We start from the raw sequence: 24,864 nt of genomic DNA, 5'->3' as shown, positions 1-24,864 counted from the left end.
CGGAGATCTTGAAGAGATGCATTTCTTTATCAATAACTGCTCTCATCTCTTATGGACTTGTAGACAGCTTGGTAATAAAACTCAGGATAAAAAAACTGAGAAGGTGAAATCTCCACTTTCTCCCAAGGTGATTTGTGGAGAAACATTAAAATTCTTTAATGAATATTGTTGGAAAAAAACCTATTTTTTGTTTGAAAGATTTTCACCAGAACTGTCATCAGGGGGATGAGGGGGAATGGCCTTAAATGGAAGCAGGGTGGGTTTAGATTGGATATCAGGAAGAAATTCTTCCCTGTGAGAGTGCTGAGGCCCTGGCACAGGTTGCCCAGAGAAGCTGTGACTGGCCCATCCCTGGAAGTGCCCCAAGTCCATGTTGGATGGGGTTAGGAACAACCTGGGATAGTGGGAGACGTCCCTGCCCATGGAAACAGATGGGCTTTAAGGCCATCATTTGATTCCACCAAGCCCTGTGCCTCAGGACAATTAAACCATGTTTTCTAACAAATCATTAATGCATTACAAGTTCCAGGCAGTCACATTCTGGGCTGACGTGGCCACCAACCAGCTCATTTCTTGTCTGAGGTAGTGGTGTGAGAGCTTTGGTGCCATTTGCTGCAAAATCATTTACTGTGATTCATCCTGAGGATTCCTGAGGCTTCTGACAGTCTCCCTCCTCTTTCACCTATCAGGTCTTATTTCTGAATTAGTTACTGCCATGAAAAGTCCTGCTGATCTCCCCATGGCTGTGCTTCCAGGATCTTCTAGAGGCAGGGTGTGTTTTTATTAATCTGAGGTGAACTAACTAAAGGTCATGTCTGGATAATATTTTCTCATAACCAAGACCACTGAACCAAGTTCTCTGAATCATCCTGCTTGCCCTTACATGTGCTCCTGAGCAATCACCAGTGTCCTTCCCCTAATGATAATGGAAAACTTTCCTTTCTAACAAAGAAGTTTCTGGGGTCCTCAAATAACACCTTCATCACTTCCAAAACATACCATGGCAAATGAACAAACCAGCCAGCCTAAGGGAGAATTTAATAGAATATGATGGTATGAGATGCTTCTAATGCCCAGTTTCTCTGTTGGTCTTCACAGCAGTTGTCCTTGTGTCATTGAAACACAGGTTCTAAATAGTTTTGAATCAAAGTTTGACCCTCAAAGTGTTATTTTCCCACAGGCAAGACCTTGTTTGATCTGTTTGATCCATTTCAGTCTTCATCTGACTGTTCTATCCCTTGTTTACACTTCTGCCGCTTTATCTGCTAGACTGGATTTTCAGATTTGTTTCCCAGCACGAAAAACAGCTGGTCAAATATTTCTGAGCTCTTCTCTGTCTTCTGGTGGAGAAATGTGGGAGTGTTCAACAACTGGCACAGATCTGTGTCTGTGGGTTGTGTCCATCCATTTGTTCTCATTTGGGCCAAAATAAGAGAAGCAGAAGAATTTTCCAAAATCACAAAGTCATGGAATTGCAGAATGGGTCAGGCTGGAAGGGACCACAGTGGGGTCATCTGGTCTCACCTCCCTGCTCCAGCAGGGCCATCCCAGAGCACATGGATTGTGTCCAGAGGGTTCTGGAATGTCTCCAGTGAGGGAGACTCCACACCCTCTCTGATCTCTGTTCAGGGCTTGCTCACTGTCCAAGGAAGAAGTTCTGCCTCATGTCCAGGTGGAACTTCCTGGGATCAGTTCCTGCCTGTTCCTCTTGTGCCATTTCTGGGCCCCACAGAGCAGAGCCTGGGCCCTGCTCGGAGCCCTCCCTGCAGACAGGGACACACAGGGATGAGCTCCCCTCTCAGTTGTCTCTTCTCAAGGTTGAACAGCCTCAACTCCCTCAGCCTTTGCTTCTAAGAGATTCTCCAGACCCAAATCACCTTCACAGTGTTCCACTGGACCTGCTCCAGGAGCTCCATGTCCCTACTGTTCTGAGGAGCTCAGAACTGGACAGAACACTCCAGATGTGCCTCAGGGCTGAGCAGAGGGGCAGAAGCACCTCCTTTGACCTGCTGGCAATGTTCTTCCCAATGCACCCCAGGATTCCATTGGGGTATCCTCAAAATTCCTCATCTTTCTTCACAGCTGTCCATCATCCTTATCCTTGACCTGGCTGCTGCAGTACATTTGTTCTGTGCTGTCATTCATTCCTTGATTATTTCTCTGGCACGGGGGAGTTTTCCACTCAGTTATCAAAAAGAGGAACACCATCTTCATCTACACAGATCCTCAGTTCCCACAGAGCAATGAAGATGGGATATCAAGCTCAAAGTGGATACAAATCCAGGCTGTTTGGTCTGCAGGAGGTGAGGGTCACCAGCCTCACAGGTGACCCAACCCTTTGGGTCCAGCAGAGCTGTTTAATCTTATTCCTGTGGTATCTGCCAAGGAAATACAAACACAGGGATGTCTGGCTGGCCTCCAGCCCTCTTTAGATGAGAGGACACATATGGAAGTGAGGGTGACCATGTTGAATGTGGCAGCAGAGCTGCTCTGCTTAATTGCACCATCTGTCCTTGCAAGGTTGAGTGCCCTTGCTCACTGAACAGGGTCAATTTTTAAGCTCTGCTTGGGTAACTCAAGTTAATCTGGTACAGACACACCTGTGAGACAGACAAGGCTGGGAGCACAAGGCTTGGATGGGTGGACAGTTTGGGATTAACACAATTTATCTCCCAGTCTCCTATGGCCTCTTGTGCATTGTGAGGGGACAGAATAGCTCCTTGTTTTAAAGGGACAAACTGGAGAAGAGAGGCTGTGGTGGTGTGTGTTTTTATAGGACTTCACAATGTTTTATTAGGAGTTAGGAGTTTCATGTTAGGAAGTTTCAGTTGTTATTGTTCGTTGTACCCCCTGTTTCTTCCCCTTGCAATGGTTTCTCCCAGGTTGTTTACTCCTAAATTTTCTCTCCATTTAGCTGTCCCTCACAGTGCCAATCTCCATGTTCCTCCCCTCTTACCCTTAAATGGATCTGTCAGTCCAAGTTGTGCTGCCCACCCGTCTGTCATTGTAGCCACCCCCATTTTCTTCTCGAAAGGTTCTCGAAACCTTCTTGAAGGTTCCCTGTCAATCACCCATGTTCTTATAGTTGTCTGGTCCCCAAGGCTTCTCCCCTCCCCTGTCTTTTCCCCATTGGTTGTAACCCATTATTTAATTCTCCCGTAATCTGTCCCCACTGGTTGTCCCATGTTGTCACCCCTTCACACCCACACCCTTTATAAATTGTTGCCAGACTTCATTTTCCATGACACTTGTCCCTGACTGGCTCCTGGAGTAAAATCTCCTTGGAATTCACACAAGTGTCCTCTCCTTTGTCCCGTCACCCTGGATCCTCGTAGCCCCTCAGTGCAAGCTCTACCCTCGCCACTTCCCACACCAGCACCTGGGAGCCTCGGCAGAGACCCAGGGGCAGCCACTCTTGTAGCCCACACCCAGGAATTGCTAGCCAGCACTTTGACACCCAGTGGCCACACGGAAGGTGTTACAAGAGGCAGCTTCACCAGGCCATGACATGATCTCACCTGGAACTACCCAGGCCTCGGAGTACACAAGAGCTGCAGTCACACAGTCACGGAGTCACAGAGGCATAGGATCATGGAATGTTTCGATTGGATAATTTGTTTTGGATGTTCCAAATCCCTAGCTTGTGCAGGGAATCTTCCACTGGACCAGGTTGCCCTCATCCATCCTGGTGTGGGTCACTGACACAAATTAAAAAAAAGGTAATATCGGGCCCAAGATGCTCCCAAAACTTGCTGTAGTCCTGTTTCTGCTCCTTAAGGTCTGAGATACACTTGGATTTCTTCCTGTTTTGAGTATCACCAGTCCTCAGAGTCTGCTTCCTTTTTGAGTGCAATATTCCACATGGTGGATATTTGCAGTTTCATTTCCAACTGCCCTGCTTTCATTATATGTCCTTTATCTGCTGAAGTTGTGGCTGCCCTATCCCTGGAAGTGTCCAAGGCCATTTTGGATGGGGCTTGGAGTCAACCTGGAATAGTGGAAGGTGTCTCTGCCCATGGCAGGGGGTGGAAAGAGATGACTTTTAAGGTCCCTTCCAACTCCAACCATTGCATGAATTTATGATTCTATGAACTCATAAAAGCCTCTACCAAAAAAACCTTTCAAAGCAGGACCATGACTGAAAATACGACAGATTCTGGTAGATGGATGGAGAGAAATACGAATCTCAAGAACATTGATCAGTCTTGAACCACTCTTCAATCATCAGCCAGCATCACTACTGGCAAATTCCCTTCCCCATGGGGTAGAATGAAGTCTCCTCTTCCCTTTTCATACACTTGAAACAGCTCAGACAGAACCTGAATTCAGCTACATAACTCTCCTTGTTTCCAATTCACTTTTTCAAGGTCCCCTCAACGCCAAGCATTTTTGGAGAAAATGTGTTTTAAAAGATGCTTTAATACCCTTCACTACAGACTGCCTTAGGCACACTGTGAACGGAACAACTGAAATGTTCATTTTAAGCTGCAAGCCAGGGAATATTTCCTGGCTGTTCCAAGCTGTCGATGCTAAGGTGACACTTGTCTGTTTTGTTCCTACATGATACTCCTTGACTTTCCTTGGTTCCACCCTCACACCCTGGCTACTCCCTGAAAATGTCAGGTATTCTCTTTTGTTGCAAGATATGTGAGTCAAAATTTGATTAAAATGCTCATGTTGTTTACACCCAGTGCTTTGCTAGATTTTATTCACAAAAAAAATAAAATTTTTCTTATTGCTAATGAATCAGAACTTGAACCAAACCTCAAGGAATGAACCTAAGATTTTTAGACATCCACATATTCAGGGAGCTCCCAGCCAGCTGGTGCTGATAAAAACCAGATTCATAAATATTTAGATGTGAGATGGAAAAGCTGATAGACCCTGCTGTCCATTTTGCCAGGCAGTTCAGCTTGTTACAGTCATCACTTAATCCTAATAGATTTTTGTTACAATTCAGTGTAAACACCTCGAGAAACCCTGATTGCTTGCTTGGAGCTCAGCAGGAGAACAGATTGCAGCTTGGATTGGTTTGGGGAGGCATCAGGCTGTTCATTACCAAAGGGCGACTTTTGAAGAAGCTCCATAATTGGTTGTTTTCCTGAAGAATTTCAGTTTCAAGAGAGCAGAGAATGAGCACAAGCCACCAGTGTCTCCAGCCAGCAGAATATCTCACAGTCTTCTCAATTTTTGCTTTAATGTTGGAAATAATTTTCATCCTCACTTTCACTGAAGGCCATACTCCTTGGTGGTTCTCACCTCCAAAACTCCTGTTTGCTGAGAGTTAGGGGTAAAAAAATCAAATTTATTCATGAATTATCAGTCTGCAGACTGATAGTTGAAGTTTATTTGTCAGAGCAAATTCCAGATGTTTGCAGAACATCTCCTTAAATCCACTCCTCTTATTAGAAGTAGAAAATGGACTCATCAAGGCTGGAAAAGATCTCCAAGATCATCACCTCCAATATGCAACCAAAAGTCCAACCTTTGATTGAAGGTTTTAATGTCTCCTCCTATCCTGGAAAGGTAAAATTTCCAGAAACACACAAATCCTGTTGGGTTTTTTGAGAAGATTACATGGATTTTGAGCACTTCAAGTCAGTAGGAGAAAGATAAAAAATGACAAGGCAGATTTGTGCAGAGAGGAGTAATTGAGGGCTTTCAAGACATGCTGCTGGTTTGTCTTTTTTTTTCCCCCAGTACACAAAAAAGATTCGTAAAGGAAAAAAAAAAGTGGTTTCTACATTAGTTTTGCTTCATTTCTTCAGAATTTTATTTAGTCCATGGTTACCAGAATAACCTTTGTGACAATTTTCAAACATTGCTCTTAACCACATGATGAATTTGGCCAAAGGAATTAAATTTTTCTTCCATTTAAACCAAGGTTGCTTTGCCACCATCTCTCCATGCACTACTGGAGATTTGGAGGTGGAAGGGGAAGGAATCCGTCACATTTGAATTTTGGAGGACAGTGCAGCTCAGCCCAAGCACAGACATTGTTTCTCTCACATCAGCCCAAGATGTTCCCTCCTCCTCATGTCCTCCCTTTCTCTGCAGCTTTGTGGCTTCATTCCTTGGGGAAAAAAAAAGGGTTTGGGAACAAGATAACCACTAAATAAACAGGTTTTTAGCACACCTGCAAATGGAACAGCTCCAGCTATTGCCAACTGCAATTATTTAATGAAGCAAGGAGTTTCCATTGATTTTGTGACTCCAGATGGAAATTAAAAGGCCTGTTATAATTAGCCCTAAACTCTCCTATTTTTATTGGGCTGAGCTGTGTCTGTTTGAATCTTTGTGGCTGGAAATGATGGTGCAGCTGCACCTTGTGTTCTGTGTAGATAATTCAGGTTCAAACCTACACTGGGGTGGAGTGGAGGAATAATTTATTTTTCCTTTGCCAAATCTCTTGTGTCAGAAGGACACAGCTCATGGAAGGAATTGGAGAAGAAAATATTTCAGAGAGATTTTAGAGCACCTTCCAATGCCTAAAGTAGCTCTGAATCACCCCAGGCATTGCTGTCTCTTGCTCGTAACAGTGCAAAGGTTCTGGATCTCCTCACTATCCAGACAGGAGATTTTTCCCTTAGCCACCTTTAGAGAGTGCCAGTAAAGTGCCAGTGGGATTTAAAAAAGAATTTGAGAGGGTGGAGGGTAGGTCTGAGTTGGTGTGAACCAGATCAGAACATCAAAGAACAATCAAACAGAAGAAGACATGGAAAAACCTGGAGTGGGATTCGTGGAGGGATAAACTGTGAGTTTATTGGAATGATTTGATATCCAGGCAAAGGCTCTACCTTGACTCTGAATTACATTTAGAGCTCCCCATCCCAAAATTACAAGCTGGACACGTCTGGAAGTTCCTCATCCAAACTCCAATCCTTAAGATCTCTGAGAAATGAGATTTCACAAAATCCCTGGTGACCTGTTGCACCACTGCCTTATTCCAGTAGGAAAAAAAAAAAAAAAAAAAAAATCCTTCTCCCCCCAAAAAGATCAAGATTGAATTTTTCTATGGTAGAAATTTTCATACCCTCTGGAGTGGAAGGGTTGATGTTTTAAAATCAGCTTTAATCTGTATCTGATGCCCAAAGAGAAAGAAATAGAAATGGAAATGTTGCAAAGAAATAGAAACGTTGCAAAGCTCTGAGTGTTGTGAATATTTCTCATGCTATTAAGGTCAAGTTTTACCACTCTGTTGTCAGAGAGCTGCAAAGGTAAAAGCCAGTCGAGCAGAGAGGTTGTGTAAATTGAATTATGTGCTAGAAACAATAATTAAAAAGAGAAAAAAGGAAGGGAAAAAAGCTCCTTCCCTACATGAGTGATGTCACCGTGTCCATCACAGAGCAAGAAGGATCAGGTGAAAAGAAGAATGAGGTGGGCGGGAACTGTGCCACCTTGAATTTTAAAAACAGCACGGTTTGGTGTCAAAATTATCTTTGGTGGTGGGAAGAGGAAGGTGTAGATGTCAGAAATCTTTAAGGCATTTACCTATCTAGGCCAAGAAATCTATGGGCCAATTATCCAGCCTCAAGAAACAGCTGAGATACAGAAGGTATCAAACAATCAACCAAATTTGAATTACTGATTAACACATTTTTGCATCCACCAGCGCTGTGACAATATCTTCTTGGGGAAGAAAGTTGAAAATCATGGAGTGCATCATGGAACCAGACAGAAAGAAGAAAAAAGCAATTATGCAGATGAAATTTGGAACTGAACTCTGTTTAATTACTGGGGGTTTGATGCATGCATAAAAGCTGAAGATTTCTGACATTATAATGTGAGATTAGGATATTATTAATGTGGGGAAAGAGTTATTTAGTTGGATTCATGTGTTTTACATATGCACATGAGTTTTCTCAGGGATCTGAATAGAGACACTTTTCTGGGCAGCACAGGAATCAACTCAGACATTGGGAAGTCAAACAGTAAATGGGTTATTCATCAGACCAGCCAGAAAAACCAGGATAAATCCTGCTCAGAAAAAAAGCTGGAAATTGGGAAAAAATGTTCTCCTTCTTATAGGACGTCTCCCATCTCTTATTCCTTAGTACATTGTGTTTAAGCACCTTTATTTTAGGTCAAAGACTGTCACTGCCTAGCATTATTCTACCTTCCTGCTCTCTGTTTTCACCAAAGGTGTGTGATTTTTTATTTTTTTTTATTCCTGCTTTTAAAAAACTATAATTCAGGACAGCTTGTGAAATAGAAAACATGACTAAAAAAAAGATAGATATATATATAGATAGAAATATACCTTTTTTTTTTTTTTTTTTTGGTTGTTCTTCAAAAGGCAACAAAAATAATTGTGAAACTGTTGGGAATAGCTTGGACATGTGATGGGAGAGTGATCTGAAATTGAAAGATGAGCACTTCAGTGATAATCAGGAACATGATTTCTTCAGTGGAGTGAAACGGAGCTTAGCAGATGACTCGATTAGAGTTTCTAATTACTTATCAGATGCTGCTCTTGAGCCTAGCCAAAAAAAAAAAAAAAAAAAAAGGGCATAACAAGTTCCAGTGGCTGGAAATTCAAGTCAGCGAAATTAGAACTGAATTCAAGGCATACATCTTAAATCATGAGGTTAAATCAACCTTCACAGCAGACAAGCAGTGGACATGATAAATTCTCTCATCAATTAGTCTCTTTAGGAGAAGATTATGTATTCCTCTATTAAAAAAAAAAAAAAAAAAGGAAAGACTAAAACAGTTTTCTATGAGGTTTAAGAGAAATAAATGGGAGAGTTTGTGGATATTGCCGAGATAAAATTTCGTGAACTATGTAGGTCAAACAAGGTTCTCAGAAGGGATTTGCAAAGTTTGAAACAAAACCTGGGTTGGTTTTCTCTCCCACTATTCAAAGGAAGTTCCTTTTTAACAACATCCAGCCTTCAGCAGCTGTTTGTTCAGAGCCCTTAATTTGTTGAAGCTGCTGAAAAGCCACCAGGTTATGGATGTACACTTGGATTGTGTCATTTTAGGAATGATCCAGCATGGGGTCCATGTGCACATCGATTGGAAAAGAGACAAGAGAAATACTCTATTTAGGGGAATATTATGTATTCCTCTATTAAAAAAAAAAAAAAAAAAAAAGAATAAAAAAAGTTTCCTATGCAGTTTAAGAGAAATAAATGGGAGAGTTTGTGGATATTGTTGAGACAAAATTCAAAATTTCATGCTCTGACCTATGTAGGTCAGACCCCAGAACAAGGATGAGGGATGTGCTCCATGGATGGGGTGAATCTGGAGCCTCCTACAGAAGGGTCTCCTGAAGGTTTTACCTCCTAGGAGTTTTCATGAGCTTCAGCCCCCAAAAGTCAGCAAATTCTGGCTGGTTTTACCTCCTAGTTTGCCACAAACTAGGAGGTCTCCAAGAACTGGTGCTGCAATAAATACACAAACTCCTATTTCCTCTCTGGTGCTCATGTGTTGTTGACATTGGTGGGTGTTGTCAAAGGCTGTCAGTGCTTAGTGGGGTGCTGGAATGATCCTAAAAACAAGGAAAAGAAGATTAGGGCAGAAGAAGGAATAAATGTGTGTGGGTGCATCTCTTCCACAAAGTTCCATACAAAAAAAAAAAACCAAAGCAAAGGAGCAGCTCTCTCCTTGATTAACCAGCCTCTGTTGTCTTCATAAATCACTTTGTGCTGCCATATCTGAGTCTCAGAAATCCAGAGGAGTATTTGCACACTTAATTCCTGTTTAAGGAGCTAAATCCCTTTTGAAATCCTTTGTCTTGTAAATACTTTTGTGGATCTGAGCCTTGTGGAGATGAAATATGAGGGGCTGAAATGAGAAATACACAATCCTTGCTGTTGTGTAAGGCTGCAGGATAAAGGGTGAGATTAAAGGGAAATAAAGGCAGAGGGGTTTTGGAAAAGGTACCATGGGACCTTCCTTGCCCATGAGTGAAAGTGGAACCCATAAAATCAGAATATTCTGCTCTAGTGGAAGGTATTGCCGTCCATGGAAGAGGGATTGGAATTGGATCATCTTTAAAGTCCCTTTTAACCCAAACCACTCTCGATTCCATGATTATGAATCCATGATTTCCTGCATTTTGGCACAGGGGATTTAGGACTGTCTATTCTGACAGGAGTGGCAGCAGTTGGAAAGGGGGATTTGATTATTCAATGTCAATTTTTCCTCTCCCTGATGCAGAATGAGCTCTAAACCACCCATCTCCCATAGCATCACAGAATCAAGAAAATGAATTTAACTGTTTTTCAACTCTGTGCCCATCCAGGCCACTTCAATGACAAGAACTGAACATGGATGAGTAGGGAAACTCCACAAATCCCTGAATCAGAGGGAATCTCTTACCCATCCAGGCTGAAATTCCTGATGCAGTTCCGTTTTCCCAGCCCTTCGTTCTTTAAGCTCTGTCATTGGACCTCACTTCTGGTCTCATGTTTTTACAGAATTTGGCATAACAAGAATCTTGTCCATGGTAGACCTGAGGCCAACCAGAAGGAAATAATGAGTGTAAATCTGCCTTTTTACTATATTAATTGTTCCTGTACCTACCACATCTCCCTCAGAACAGCACAGCTCATTATAGGGAGAAAAATGCTAACAGAAAATGATAATCAGTGTCAAACCACCAAAAATGTGAGATTCTGGCCTGAGGAGAGATGAATGTGATTCACAAACTTGATTGGATCCCAGAAAGTGGGAGAACATTTCTCCCCACCTTCACATCCCTGTGGTGCTCAGTGATTTTACAGAGACCTTCAAAACCCTGTTAATTTGTGCAATTTAGTTGGGGGAAATCTGAATTTGTTAATATTTTGATACTTTCCATGAAAAATAGCACAAAAGAATCTAATTAAACCAACGCATTTTAACCTTATTTCGTTGGGACTGGTGTAATGCTGAGCTCACTAATTTGCAAAACTAATGAATGTAGTCTGCCAATTTACTCAGGAAGTCTGGAAAACTGGGGCTCTTTTCTTTTTTTTTTTTTTTTTTTTTTTTTCCCCAGTATTTGATTTGGGTGTGTTGAGCTGAAGCCCCAACTACTAAAATATTGCAGTGCAAAAAGATTTCAGAATTCTGCAAAAGCATAATGAAGCTTCACAGACTTTTGTATCTCCTTTTCCTCAAAGATATTCTGTTGGGTCTAAGTCAAGTCCTTGCTTTGTAAGTTGTTGATCAATAGTAAGAAGAAAGAAGAAGAAAATGAACAAATCACTGCATGAAAGAAGCAAAACTAAAGGGGACAAACTATGGACAAAATTTGTGATTTTCTTTTCCTTGTGAGCCATGAAAAATCCCATCTTCCACTAAACCAGAGCTAAATTCACTTTCATCTCTGGTCAAGATAACACAGAAATCTTTTCCAGGAGTGTTTTGTTTGCAATCATTTTTAATGAATTTTAAAGGAAGAATTTCAGATGATTTTTTTTTTATTTGGCACATTCAGATGTTCCCTCTTCATTTTAGTTGTACATTAGATTAATCACACCACAATGTATAGATTATAAGGATGTCATGTTTTTTTCAGGCCTTTATTGTGTTTCTGAATTAAGTTTTCAAGGTCTGGTCCAGTTAGAGAAGAAAATAATGCATTGATATAAAGTTTGGTAGGTTGAGACCCTTCACCTTTCATCAAACAGTGAATGGAAGCAAAAAGAAAAATATTCTTTGAAATGCACTTAGTTCTGTGCAACTTAAATCTCAACCAGTCCTCTGAGTCAGAGGAGAGAAATCCACTTATTCTAGGATTGTTTTCTGCATCAAATGTAAGACAAATCATTCAAAAGGAAACTCCCATATCATCCAAAGGAGAGGAACCCCTTTCCAAAATCTGCTGATGGACAAATTCCAGGCCAACCCTCTGGAGCTGCTCCAGCTGGGACCACAGGTGGTGGAAGTGGACACCAGACCCATTATCTTCTCTCGCAGGCAAAGGTACTGTCTTAGGTTGGAAATGCGAGATGTGGCCGGGGTGTGTATTCTATTGCCATCTGTTAGAGGTGGGGCAGTTATCTTCTGTTCATTGGGCAGCTTTCTTTATCTCTCCCACAAGCAATCCTCCCTCCAGGAGATCTCTTCTGTTCATGGCCAGTGAGTGTCCCTGCATGGCTGATAAAATTCCATCATCCCCTGGGGAGATGCTCCGCCCAGGGGGAGGAGCCAAGCATTCCTACCTGGATATAATCTGAGGTTTTGGGGCACCACAGCAGCCTTTTCCCACTGCATTCCCACAGGAGCAGCTTTCTGCTCCACTGAATTCCCAGAGGGAGCCCAGGCCCATCTCCACCACCCTTGGACCTTCAGAGAAAAACTCCCCCCTTGTCCCGGATCCTGCTCCAGCAGAAGCACAGCTGGCACTGCAGGAGGGCTGAGCCACCATGGGATGGGACTGCTGGCTCCACCCTGACCCACTGGGTATCAGGGCATGTTCTGACTCTGTCACTGTTGTTTTGTATTACTGCATTTTTATTTTATTTTTATTTTATTCCCTAATAGAAACTCGTATTTCCTACTCCCACATCTTTGCCTGAGAGCCTCTTAATTTGAAAATTATAATAATTTGGAGGCAGGGGGTTTTCATTCTCCATTTCAAGGGAGGCTCCTGCCTTCCTTAGCAGAAACCTGTCTTTTCAAACCAAGACAGGCACAAGTTTGGGTTCTATAAATTAAGTCCCATGCACATGGAAAGGCATTTTTTCTGGAAATCTCTGAGGCAGGACAAGCTACTGACAGGAGACCGATACCAATCCAGATTCATTTCCAAAATGCTCAAACAGCTTCCCTTTAATCCTCATCTCTGCTCTTCAAGAGGAGGGAGCAGAGATAGGCAACTTTGGCAGCAGAATGGGAAGTGCCAGTGCTCCTCAGGGACCTGAGCATTTGGGAATCACAGAATTTCATCCCACAGCAGCGCAGGGAAACAACTGCAGGTTGTCGGGACGAAAAAGCATCACAAAACACAGGAAAGTGGAGCTGGAAGGAACCTTGTGGGTCAATGTGTGTAAAATCACAGCAAAAATGTTCCATCAATGGCAGTGTTACACACAAGGATATCAAGGGCTACTAATTTGTCCCGGGCATAAGTATATTCAAGAAAGCTAAATAAAACCTCTCTGGCAGTAATTAAACTTTGACCTGATTCTCAGGGATGAATTTTAATTGCAAGATACTGCATAGCTTTGATTTAATTTCCTTCTGTTGGATGCAATTGCATTTAAGCAAATCACATCCCATCGATTGGTGGTTGTTTGGAGCAAATAGTATTTATTTCCTCTGCAGCAAATTATTTTTAATGGAATTCCTGGAATTGCATTTAAGTGTGTTGCAGTTAGTCGAAATAGATTGAATTAGGGCGCGTTGAATGAAAAACCACTGAAAACAGGGTGGAATTAAGTTGCATCAAATTTTGTTAAATTTAATGGGACAGTGAATTGCATTTCCACTGAAGCAAAAACAGCAAGGAAAGGAGAGTAAAATGAAGGTTGAACAGAAGTCATCAGAGAAGGGAGGAAACTGGAAACAACTGGAATAAGGAGCTGAAGACAACAGCAGTACTGGAATATATTAGAGATAACATATTGTTACACTAAACTCATCTAAATACTTCTCTGGTAATTCAAGATCATCCAGTTCCAACCCCCTGCCATGGTCAGAATCATCTTCCACTGACCAGCTTTCTCCAAACCCCAGTCTGGCCTTGAACACTTCCAGGGGGCATCCACAGATTCTCTGGGCAACATTTTCCACCCTCACAACAAAGAATTTCTTCCTACTATCCAATCTACTTGGAAATTTCAGAGGGCAGGATTTGATGAACAGGTCAGTCCCTGCTGATCTTTATTTCTCCTGACAGCAGCTTCAGTGACATCTCAACCAGGAGAAGCAGAGGAACTGAAAGCAGAGAAACTGCAGATGGAAACCAAGGATGGAGATGCCAAAGGATTTCCACATCAGCCTGATGCTCCACAGCCTAGGGGAGGCTGAGGCTGAGAAGCTTGCAAGTAAGTATGGAATATTTATTTCCTTCCTTCCTTCCTTCCTTCCTTCCTTCCTTCCTTCCTGAAGAAGGGAGATATGGGGGAAAGGTTCTTATCTGATTTTGATTGGTAATAAAATTAATTTCCCCAAGTTGGGCTTGTTTTACCTGCAATGGAATTGCTGAGTGGTCTCTCCCTGTCCTTTAACTTGACCCACAAGTCTTTTGTTATATTTTCCCAGGGAGCAACTGGAAGACGTGATGGATTGAAGAAATGGACTGAGAAGTGTTAGAGAGCAGAAAGATCCTTACCAAGGACTGCAGGAATCTCTGCCATGGTGCCTGGAGCACCTCTCTCTCTTCTTTACCCCTTGGTGTCTGCAGGGATGTTTCTCCCATTTTTCTCTTAGCCAACACTTCTGCAGGTCGCTTCTTCCCCTTTTAAAATTTGCTATCCCAAAGATGTTCCTGCTATTCCTGATGGGCTTGACCTTGGGCAGCTGCAGATCCATCCCAGAGCAGTCACTGTCCCTTGTTGCCCTGATTTGTAAAAGTGTTTTCTTTTATAGATCTTTTGAAAGTTTTGAAGTTCTCATAAAACTTCTTTAGCCTTCTGATAATGTTTACATATTTTGACTGGAGTTCTCACATACTGTTAATGTAAATAATGATTGTTTTACATTCTTTGTGAGAAAAGAGAATTAACAGACTGTTAGTTTGACCTGTGTAGTTGGAGAGGTGGTGATTTCATCCTCCAATCCACTGTCACTTTTAGAATTCTATATATTGCGAGATCAGAAATAAAATTAACTCTTTTTCTCTTTTAAACTTACCAAGCTTCTGTGTACTCATTTCGTGTCCAATAGCAACAGTCCCTGTTGGACATTGGGAAACATTCTGGCATCTTCTCACATAAACCATCCTTGAAGCCATTCACTACCAAAAATTTGCCATGGAAACCAAATTTCCCTGGTAAGTAAGAAGCTGCCAGCTACAGGGACACCATGAGCTATCCTTTGTACAAATCAGAATGTTTCCAAAGCTTCAGGTGGCTTTTTTAAAAAATTATTTGTTGTTGTTAAGCTTCTCTGCTACTTTCTTCCTGGTCATCTAATTAATTGCTTGGAAGAGAAGCCTGCTCTCATCCAGGCCCGTGGCAGGAGGCTGGTAATAAAAGATCCTGAAGGCCCCTTCCAACCCAAATTGTTCCATGATTCTGTGAAAAAAATAACAATCTGCATTTCTTCTAGCTTAGTGAAGAGCTAGTGATTCCTGAACAGGAATATTTAGTGCTTGTTTGTCGATTTATTCAGTAATAACTTTGTTTTTTTTTTCATGTAAACGGCATCCCCTCCTCTCTGCCCTTTTCTCTCACCGTTTCTGCTGAAGCCCAGCCAGCTCTGCCAAGCTGCACGTCACAAAGAGAGGAAAAAGTCCAGCCAGCCTCTGCTGCCAGCAAAGGCTGACCTCCCCTCCTTGCCCAGCCATCACTCGCTGCCTTCTCCGTGTTTCATTTTCCATTTTGCATGTTGTGCCAATTTCAGAGTGCTCTAAATGTCAGAGTAAAACAACAGCAACAGTTCATCTCATCACTAACTGGGAGGATTGAGGGAGGAGGAATCAAAGAGCAACAATTCATTAGTGAGGCTTCTTTATTTCTTGCTGGCAAACAGGGTTTGTCTCTGTGCAGGTCTGAAGAGAGTGGCCCTTGTAAAGATGCTCCTTTTACCCTAAAAATGAGGAAATATGGGATAAGAACACTCTGCCTTCCTTGGGCCTCGCAGAGATTGAGTCTGTGAGTAGTTAACAGTGATTGATTCTCCAGAAAACCTCAAAATTAATAGAATCATAGAATGGTTTGTGTTGGACCTAAAGGAACATCTTGTTCCACCCCTGCCATGGGCAGGGACATCTTCCACTGTCCCAGGTTGCTCCAAGCTCTGTCCAATCTGGCCTTGGACAATTCCAGGGATGGGGCAGCCACAGGATCCCTGCACAAGCTCTGCCAGGGCCTCACCACCCTCCCAGGGAAGCATTCTTTCCCAATATCCAATCTAAATTGGATGTATCAGATAAACAGCTAAATTTATCCTCAAATTTAGCCTTAGATACAGAAAAATACTTACATTTTTTTTATCATTTATATCCATAGATAATTTTATAATTTACATCCAAAAATCTTACTATTTACAGCCAAAGAGGAGGTCATGGTTAGTCAGGAAGAGGAATTGTTTATCTGCAGCATTCCTTAAAGGAAAATGACTTCAGACATACCCCAAATCTGGTTTTTATGCAGAAATCTCAGCAGGAGAACAACAGCCACACCAGCTTTGGAGCCAAATCCCAGTGGAATGAGCAGGCAGACAACCAGATGACAGGAATTAATTTTGCTTAAATAATAGGAGAAATTAATAGGTAAATTGATAGAATAAAAGATTCAGAGGACATGGATGGCTGCATGGATGAACAGGAATGAGAGATGTATCTAAAATTAAGAAAGATATCACCTTGTTTGTGGCCCAGGAGACTCCAAGTCACAAATTTTTGTTGTTGATGTTGTTTTGTTTTTGTTTTTGTTTTTTTCCCCAGTGTGAAGTAAAGCTTCTGCTTTATTTCATATAAATTCTGCCTGTGGTGCCATCCCGGACTCACACAGCAAAGGTTCCTGGCTGACATTTTAAGAGATTAAATAAGGAAATACCTAAAATAGTTTTTTTTTTTCTTTAATTCAAAAAGAATTAGTTTGCATAACCACAGAAGCACAAGGAATAAATGAGTTTCTGTGTGTGTGTTACTGCACTTTGCACAAGCTTTGCTTTTCCAGCCCTCTAGTGGAAAGGGAGAGGTATGAGGAAAGGATTTTCAGGATTGTCACCCTGCTGGAAGTAGTATTTCACAGAGAATATTAATACTAAGGGAAAGATCTCCAGGATCACAGTTTTTCAGTGCATGGAGCAGTTTTTCTCACTTCTCACCTCCAGAACTCTTCCAGAAAACCTCACAAAGGGATCTTGGCTTTTTGTGACATTGGATTCATGGAATCATTAAGGTTGGCAAAGACCTCCAGGATCATCAAGTCCGACCTCTGACCAAACACCACTGTGCTCATTGAACCTCATCATGAAGTGTTTTATTTTAACTTCCAGAGGTGGTGACTCCACCTCTTCCCTGGACATTTTATTCCAATACTCAACCACTTTGGCAGTGCAGGAATTTTTCCCAGTATCTGAACCTCCCCTGGCACAGCTTGAGGCCATTTCCCCTTGCACGTGTCTCGTGGGTCCAGGCGCAGGCCAAGCTGGGGTTGCATTCCCAGCTGTGTCCATGTAAAAGGCTGCAGGATTTGGGATTAAACAAAGCTTCCAGTGACATTTCCTACAAACCTTTGCTAGCAGGGAGCAGCACTATGTAAAATATGTTTGAGGTTTAATCTCCTTAGAAGTTATATCAGGGGGCAAAGCAATAATTGGAATATAAATATCTTTTATAGACGCTGCAAAGTATTGGTGGGAGAGGGGGGGTAATATGTAAAAATTGAGTTAGTGATGTAGGGAAAAGTGAAGAATTGGTTATGTGATGTGGAGGAAACATGGAAAGAATGAAAATGAAAGGACTCTGCTCCTGAGTTAATAGTGCTGATGGATGAAATGCCACTGGCTGAGCACATCCCATCTTGTTATGCCTCTGCTCTGAGGCAAACGGAGCTTGAACAGCCTCCCTCCCCCAGAGAGCAAATAAAAGAGATTTAATTCCAACAAAAGCTGCTGAGGACAAACAAGGGGAAGAGATACAGTGGGAAATGGGCAAGGAAGGATGAAAGGAGCTAGACAGGCAGTGCTAAGTGAACAAATAGCACACTGGCAGTGGGATACTTGTGCAGGGATGAATTACCAGGAGAACCGGGAAAGAGCAGTCCCTGGACGGGAATGGCAGCCACAAATCAACTGCTGGCAGATCACAAAATCATGGAATCATCGAGTCATCCAGGCTGGGAAAGATGTCCCCTGGGCCACCAAGTCCAGCCTTCAACCAAACACCACCATGCCCAATAAACCACATCAGGAAATGCCACATCAGCTCTCTGTTTGAACACTTCCAGGGACAGTGACTCCACCACTTCCCTGGGCAGCCTGATCCTGATGAAATTGTCCCCAGGACATCCTGATTCCATTCCATCCCTGATTTCTTCCACTGGGAGAAGATCAGAAGCATCCACTGAAGCCACCAGCACCTCCCTCCTCCCACCCTCCCCTCTGGTTTATCTCTCTTTTGCTTAACCCTGGGCTGTGGTTGATTGCACGAGGCAGAAGCCACGGGATGTTTGGTGGCTTTGTGTTCAGGGAATGCAGTCCCTGAATAGCCCTGAAGCCTAGAGAAATCCATTGTGTTTGGATTCAATCCATCTCACCATCTTTCATCTTTTTATTGTTCGCTGGCAGCGCATGAATAGTCTGATACTGCCTGGGTATCAGAAAATTGAGTTTGCACATTATTTTTGCTTATAAACCACAAAAAAACCCCAACTGTTCAGAATTTGCTTTTCCTTGCTTTTACCTTATCACTCTATTTCTTTGAAAAGCACAATTCACTTTGCATGCAAGCCCAAGACTTTTGTTGTTGAGCAGTTCTGCAGATAAGTAAGGAGAAGTGGGTGAAAAAACCCAAATAATTCACAATTTATTCGAGCCTGAGAGGAAAAAAGAGAGAGCAGGGGGATGATGCCAGGGCTTCAGCAGTAATTCAGAGTCAGAGTTCAGTGAAGGATGGCCGTCTGGGTGACAGCAGTGGCACAGAACTTTTCACACTGACCAGCCCAGGTGATGCTCTCTCTTGCCCCCCTCCTTTTGGGAAATTTGAACCTTTTTGAAGGTGTGGCTGTGAAAACAGGTGTGGAGCCATTCACTGAAAACCTGAAGGGATTGCAGTGCATCTCAACAAAATGACAGAAGAGAGTGAGGTCACTCATGCAGCCTGAAAGGAAAAAAGTCTTTTGAAAAACAGAACAAAATTTTTGCACTCATTATTGGTGAAAAAATGTGGAAACTCTAATAAAAATAAATAATTTATTTATACTGTTATAAGGCCTGTGAGAAACTGCATCCAGACCTCCCTTTCCTCCCAGGCTGTTCCTCTGCTTGCTGAGTAGTTGTTTAGTGAGATATTAGGAAAAATTTCTTCACCAAAGTTGTCGTCAGGCATTGGAGCAGGGAAGTGGTGAAGCTGCCATTCCTGTTTTTAAAAACTCTTTCCATGATCTCTGCTAACACCTGCACAAAATCATTTTTTCCTCTTTGGGACAGGTGTCTCTTCCTTCTCTCAGGGATTTAAAATCCAGGGGACTCCGAGGCAGTGCACCCACCAGATCTGATTTCCTCCTGGACGAATCCATCCAGGCAGGCTGGAAACAGCAACCAACAGGCACCAGTGACTCCAACAGTGCTCTGTCCCAGCAGGCCAGCATGGAGCTGGCACAGCCTAAGAATGGGGAGGGGAGGGGAGGGGAGGGGAGGGGAGGGGAGGGGAGGGGAGGGGAGGGGAGGGGAGGGGAGGGGAGAAAGAAGAGAAGAGAAGAGAAGAGAAGAGAAGAGAAGAGAAGAGAAGAGAAGAGAAGAGAAGAGAAGAGAAGAGAAGAGAAGAGAAGAGAAGAGAAGAGAAGAGAAGAGAAGAGAAGAGAAGAGAAGAGAAGAGGAGAGATCTCATCAGTCCATATAAATACCTCCAAGGTAGGTGTCAAGGGGATGGTGCCAGACTCTTTTCAGAGGAGCCCAACAACAGAGGCAAGGAGCAATGGCCATAAACTAAAACACAGCATGTTCCATCTCAGCCTGAGGAAGAACTTCTTCCATGGAGAGTGTCAGACCACTGGAACAGCTTCCCAGGGAGGGTGTGGAGTCTCCTTCTCTGGAGAGGCTCCAAACCCACCCGGACACATTCCTGCTCCAGGTGACACTGCCCTGGCAGGGGGTTGGACTGGATGACCTCCAGAGGTCCCTTCCAACCCTAATTCTGTGACACCAGTTGCTTTCCTTTTTATATGAGGCATTATCTGCTCTTTCCTGAGCACCCAAGGATGCTGGGGTTTATTCTCACAGTGTTGTACTGAAAAAAGTGCCTTTTGCAGAGGGAAAATCAGGACCCAGACTGGTGCTTGGTTACATGGAGTGTCTTTCAGAGAGCTAAAAAGTGGAAACCAGGTCTACAAACCCCAGGGCATTTGAGATGCATTCAAGTTGATTTTAAAATCATTAACTCGAGTATCAGTGTATTAAGTGAGCCAGGATGGAATGAAGCATGAGCTAATTTATCCTTCTTGTGGGATTTTGCAGCTCCTGTTCACTTTGTGCTGCATGGCTGGGTTTGAGTTAGCTCTGATATCTTTGTGCACCGTGACAGAGCTGCAGCTTTTATCTATTGCTCCACCCAGGGCTTGTCTGCCTCTTTCCCCAAATCCCAGCTGTTTTAGTTGAAAAAGACCTCCAAAATTTTTGAGTCCATCCTGTTGTCAGCCAGACCAGAGCAATGAGTGCCAAGTCCAGTCATTCCTTGGACACCTCTGGGGATGGGGACCCCACCACCTCCCTGGGTAGCCTTTTCCAAGTGTTCACAACCCTTTCATGAAGAAATTCTTCCTGACGTCCAATCTGAACCTCCACCAGTGCAACTGGAGGCTGTTGTCCTGTCTCTTGTTCCCAGGGAGAAAAGACCAGCTCCCACCTGGCTCCAAGAGCTACGAGGTCTCCCTCGAGCCTCTTTTTCTCCAGGTTAAGCTCCCCCAGCTCCCTCAGCCACTCCTCATGGCACTCACTCTCTAGAACCTTCACTTTCAGCTTTGTTGCCCTTCTCTGGACACTCTCCAGTGCCTCAACAACTCTCTTGAAATGAGGGGTCCAGAACTGGACAGAGAACTCAAGGTGCAGCCTTTGTGTTGGATCTGGCTGGGATGGAGTTAATTTTCCTCATAGCACATTTGTTCAGCAGTAAAAATTAGGACAAAAAGGATGAGGAAAGGTTGATGTTCATTATTTACAATTTAAGTCTTCCGGTGCAACCACTACAAGTATGGAAACCCTGCTTCCCAAATTTGTTATTGAATAAGGATGAAGGATTCTGCCCTACTGAGAACACTGAATATGCCTCAGAGGGCACATGAATCCATAACTGGAAAATCATCTGAGATCCAGAAGTGGGTGACATCATATAAGTAATTAACTACAAGTATGTGTTCAAAATATGTAGACAAGCCCACAATTTTTAAAAGATCAGTGTTAAATCAAGGTGAGCCTATCCTGAATTCCCACTTAGGGATACTGAATTGGATCTAAACCCTGGCAAAATCAGTGGGAATCTCCCCAGAGAGCTTTGGACTCCATTAATTCAAAAGTTTTTAGAAGAACTAAACTTAGAGGGAGTCTTTTCCAGGAAGGAAGGAAAATGTTAAGTCCTTTGTCCAGTCTGAGGTCAGAGGTTTCAGGTTTAGCAAGAATTATTGGTTTGTTCTCCTTTGGTCCTTTGAGAATTGGCTCTCTGACTTAGGACACAGAGACTCAGAGAATCCTTAAATTTGGAAAAGACCTCCAAGACGAAGTCTAACTTTCAACCAAATACCACCATTCCCACTAAAATTTATCCCCAGTGCCAGATCTACTCATTTTTCCAATGCTTTCAGGGATGGTGACTCCACCCCCTCTCTGGGGATACACATATCTATATAGCTGTATAATTTATACACATAATCATGTACATAATGTCTGATATTACAGACAAAAAACATTCATTTTTATTTCTCTTTTGAGGAGGGGTTTAGGTCATTGCAGCTCAATGAAATCAAACGACAGGGAAACTATCATCTCCCCGTGGAAGCTGCTCAAACACCTCATTATTTTGTCTGTCATATGAGAAGAAATGTGCATTTTGAGTTTGTGTGCATCTATTTTGCCTCTTTTAAGCCCCATTTTGTCCTCAGAGACAACGCATCACAATTCCAGCTTGGTCTAGTGGAAGTGAGAGGAGGATTTTCCTGTACCCAGCATAATGTATTCCCACCCCCAAGGTTGTTTTGACTTTATTCCTCCAAGCTCCAGGATACACAGTGGTTGTGTAAACATTTACATTTCATAAATCAGTCAGGGAAAGCCACTTTAAGCACTGTCTTTACGCAAAGTGCATCTTCTTATTAAGTCAAAACATATTATGCAATTACTCTAATGTGCCTCAGGTGCACCTTAAAATGTATATATCTGTTTTCATCCCATGCTCTTGTTATTTATTACATGTCACAATCACTGTTCTGTCCCTGCCATGGGTGCCTGATGTATTTTGATATAATTTATAAACAGCTAATAAAACTCAGATGTTTATAGAGGCTGCCTGGGAGGAATCTGAGCTCTAGCAACTCCTCTCAGTCAGCTGGTTGGCGGGAGAAGACAAACAGTATTCTGTGATGAGTCATTAAGAAGCAATTTTGCATAGATGTGGCTTGATTATATAAGCACAAATAATTCTAGCTGTATTTCCAGCATTTCAGCTCAGGCCAATGGAGAGAGCAGCAGGAAAGAACAGCTATTTCCATATCATAGGTACAAAGTGGACAGTTCCTTGCTGCACAGCATCTTTTGTCTTCTCAGATTCTGTTTTTCACTCAAAACTCATCCCTTGAAGCCTGAGTGTTCCCTAAAACATCCCTTAAACTGTTGGCAGAAGAAATTTTGGTCTTCTCCAGAAGGAAAACCAGAAAATAGAAATGCAGTGTTTTGTGCTATGTGAGCTGTCCATAGCACCAGCCCAGTGATGAGCTGGATAATAGGAAAAATTACATTGAATATTAGGAAAAATTTCTGCACTGGGAGAGTGGTCAAGCATTGGAACAGGCTGCCCAGGGAAGTTCTGGGGCCACCATCTTTGGAATTGTTCAAAAAATGAGTAGAAATGACACTTCACAATGTGGTTTAGTGGTCATGGATGATCTCAAAGATCCTTTCCAACTTTAATGAATGACTTTGTGATCCTGGATTTGTTACTGGCAGCTGCTCAGTCTCACCAGGCTGGAGCTGAATTCAAAGTGACTAGAATTCCTACCATGGCACATCAATGCTGTGGGTGAAGATCTGTCACCAACACCCTTGAAACACATTTCCCAGGGCCTGAGGTGATTTTATCAGCTTGTTCAGGCTTATCTGGATGATCTGTGAACTGTTTCATGCTGGTGTTTTATCACAGTCTGCCTAAAACAGAGGCAAGAATAGATGGAGGCAGGCATGGACATTTGCCAGGAAGGTTGCTGAAGCAGCCTGGTCTCCTGGACACTGGCTCTGGACTGGGGAGAGGAATTTTTTCTTCTCCCTGAGATGATTTGATTTCTTAATCCAGGTAGCACAAGCCTCAAGGGCTGACTTGACTCTTCTCCCTCAAGACAGAAGTCTCCAACATACAAACATTTAATTGTAGAGGAATTTCATCCAACAGGAATTTCTTCCATCATCTTGAGCTTTCCACTTGCCACCAATTTTGTTCTTCTCTCCCTCTGGCTTTTTAGTCACCCAGAGAAGAAGACAATTACCCTTCACTGCTCAGAGATTAAGAGTTTGGCCGCGGGGCTCTAAAAAACCCTGTCAGTCCTCCTGGATAAGTTATTGTTGGGAATTAGCTGAGACTGGGATAGAATGGTGGGAAGAGCAATGTGAGTGTGCCTGTTTCTGTCCTTCTGAGGAAAAAAATGAACATTTCTCCTCCTTCACGTGCACACTGGAGAAGATGCCTGATCTTTTGAAGGCACTGCAGAAGCCTCAGTGGAGTCACTCCATCACCTCCTGGGTGGGGTGGTTTGGGAACAGAGAATGGGTCAAGCTTTGCCGGCTCCTTCAATGCCCGGGTTGATTTCAAGCAGTGCCGACACACTTCCATGTGTGTATCCATGAAACCAAAGGGAAAACAGCAAATGTGTTTTGATTACTGAATAACTCAGTGGGACTTGCCTTCAAATATGGAATCAAATTATTTTGTTCTGCATTCAGGTTTCAAGCTGAGAGAAAAAAAACACCTTTTTCATTCTTAATCTGGCTTTTAAGTGTATTGAAATAGGAAGTTTAAAGTGTGAACTTTCCCCTCCCTCTCTTTCATACTGCCAAGGAAACTGCTTCTGACACATCCTGTGGCTGCTGCTGATCACTGATGAATGGTACTCAGGCCATCCATTAATTTCAATTCCTTCAGGTTGTAACCTATATCACAGGGGCCAAGTGATAATGAACATGTATTAAAGGGACTCACAATACCAGCATTCAATTAATTATAAACTGATTTTTAAAGGTGTTTGGCCTTTCTGATGCCACTGTCAACAGAAGCTGCTGTTCAGTGCCAAGCACCAGAGAAAGGCCAGAAGGGCAGGGAAGACACCAGGAACTGGTCACATTTTCTCCTGTCACAGCACTGACTCAGGGAATAGGATTAAACCTAGAAAGGCACAGGCTGACATTACTGACCTTCTGCTGCCAAAGGAAAGAAAGAGAAATACAGATAATTTGTCCTTTTTTTGGTTCCTTAGTTCAAAAAAGACATTGAGTTAACCAAGAAGGTTGGAAAAGCTGGAAATACAAGGATTTACAAGGGGAAGCTGGTGTAGAAGATGTGTCAATACTCATGGTGAAGGAAAATCCCGTTATCGTATGAAACTCCCTAAGGGAAGGACCTAGAGAAGATGGGTCCCAGCTCTTGGAGGTACTAAAATTTTGACTGGGAATTGGGTGGCCTGAACTGCTTGGCACTATTTGGAACAGGTTTTTGGACTGGTTAGTTCAAAAGGGGATATCCAACCTAAATTATTCTGATGTTTTATGTAAAGGGTTCCATCTGAGCTGGGTCACCAAAATCTTCCTCCAGAGCTGATGGATGTGGAATTTTGGGTATCATAC

This window comes from Lonchura striata, chromosome 1 (genome assembly GCF_046129695.1).
Source record: "Lonchura striata isolate bLonStr1 chromosome 1, bLonStr1.mat, whole genome shotgun sequence".
Lineage (NCBI taxonomy): Eukaryota > Metazoa > Chordata > Aves > Passeriformes > Estrildidae > Lonchura > Lonchura striata.
Note: the sequence above shows the minus strand (reverse complement) of the source record.